Here is a 1,989-nt window from a genome sequence, read left to right as displayed (position 1 = left end):
TAGGAAGGATTGGATAAAGACAGCAGGAAAGCAGAGGTTCAGAGGAACGAAAGCATCTCTATACGCTTATTTGAAATTCTAACCAATGAATTACATAAGTATTTCTATCCTTATTTTCTGTCTATTTATTAGTATTTTCGAAAACTCCATAATCAATTATTATCCGCCTGACTGAGATTTACAAGATGACCATAGCTTGCTTTATAACAACAATCTCCGTGGGATCGACCCTTACTCACGTAAGGTTTATTACTTGGACGACCCAGTCCACTTGCTGGTTAGTTGTATCGAAGTTGTGAATGAAAAACGATTTATTAAGACGTGCGTACAGAGTTTCTGACGCCGTTGCCTGGATCACAATTTCGTGCACCAGTGCTCCAACTTCAAAGTGTGCCCCAAAGCTCTTTTTTCTCTTTTTTAGCTTATTTTGTGCTTCTTTGCTTCTTTTTCTTCTTATTTCCTACCAAATTTATAAAATTAAAAGATCAAGGAAATATACCATTTAAGCATAAAAGAATGCAATATTTAAGCACTAATTATCAATTTTTTGTATGAAAAAGCATAGAAAAACATGACATGATGACATGTCATCAATCTTCATCCCTCATCACCTCCACTTCATCTCCTACCTCTTCATTGTTTGTTTCTTCACTCAACTTTGTAGGCATAGCAACATTCTTATCCAGTTTAGTACCGCTCCTAAGGGTAATGGCATTAATGCTACCCTTAGGGTTCGGTTGAGATTGAGAGGGTAAACTACTCGAGGTTGAAGCTTGTTGGGTGTTTTGTGTGGTTTGAGGAGGGAGAGTTAAGCGGGAAAGGGCTTCAGCTATTGTAGCCATATATGCCTCTTGTTTTTTATGGAACTCTCACTGCTCTTGCATGAAGGTGTGAATTATATCATTCATGTGAGGTTGATTGGAGGGAAGGGCTTGGTTAACTTGAGGAGGGCTAGGCCTACTATGTGAGTGTTGGTACTTCCCTTGAGGTTGAGATTGTGGCGGCTGTTGGTATTGTGGTTGACCTTGGGGATATTGATGGTAGTAGACTTGAGTGTTTTGGTTGGGATGAGCTTGAGGAGCTTGGTTCCACCTTTGAGTTGAATTATCCCTCCGCCCTTGGTTTTGATTACCTCCGTATTGGTAGGATCCTTGGTTGTAATTTGGTCTTTGTGGATAAGGGTTGGCTACCGCCAATGTAGTGTCCTCTTGGAGTTGAGGGCACTCATTGGTGTAATGAGTGTTACAAGCACAAACACCACATATCCTTGATGGTCCTTCGATCCTTGGAGGTTGAGGTGCAGCATTTATCAAAGCATGAGAAATTTGTTGCCCTTGGGTGATTTGTCGCAACAAGATTGTCATTTCACCGAGGGTCTTGGTCAAAATAGCATCTCTGGAGGGAGAAACTTCACTCAAAGCTTTCGGTTGTGGACTCCTTGCCCTTGAGTGCTGAGTCGAGTCCGCCAAGTCTGATATAAATTCCCATGCTTCTACAGCGGTCTTGTTTTTGGTCAATGATCCTCCACTCGCAGCGTCTAGGAGGAGCTTGTCTTGGTGGTTCATTTCTTGACAGAAATAACTGATAAGAACCAACTCATCAATCCTGTGGTAAGGGCAAGCCTCCAGTAACTTCTTAAATCTCTCCCAGTATTCATACAAAGTCTCCCCATCTCGTTGCATAATGCAAGAGATCTCTCTTCGCAACTTGTCTATTTTCTGAGGAGGGTAGAACTTTTCCAAAAATTCTTTACGCAACAAGTCCCAACTGGATCTAACTTCACCCGGGTTGAGTATAATGGAGCTTGAGGGTATATGATAAACCCATATTTTAACACAGACTAGAGCCAGGGAACATGCAGAGACTCAACACACATTCTCATTAGCATAGTTTTAGTTTTAGATATGAATCTAGAGAGAAAAATTACTCTTCCTCTAGGTTTTTTTTACATTCATAGTTTTATAATTTATTACTTTTGCTTTGGATATT

The 1,989-nt window shown here is 40.5% G+C and overlaps 1 non-coding gene across 1 annotated transcript; it reads left to right on the top strand.

Annotated features, from left to right (window-relative positions):
- The first annotated feature begins 1,601 nt into the window (after window positions 1-1,601).
- LOC148545692 (small nucleolar RNA R71) lies at window positions 1,602-1,708 on the top strand. The gene has a single exon (XR_015901660.1). It is a non-coding gene; the product is annotated as a small nucleolar RNA R71 (small nucleolar RNA).
- The last annotated feature ends 281 nt before the right edge of the window (window positions 1,709-1,989 follow it).

This window comes from Arachis ipaensis, chromosome B9 (genome assembly GCF_059453495.1).
Source record: "Arachis ipaensis isolate K30076 ecotype BB chromosome B9, ASM5945349v1, whole genome shotgun sequence".
Classification (NCBI taxonomy): Eukaryota; Viridiplantae; Streptophyta; class Magnoliopsida; order Fabales; family Fabaceae; genus Arachis; species Arachis ipaensis.
Note: the sequence above shows the minus strand (reverse complement) of the source record. Positions and strands in the feature narration are given on the sequence as shown.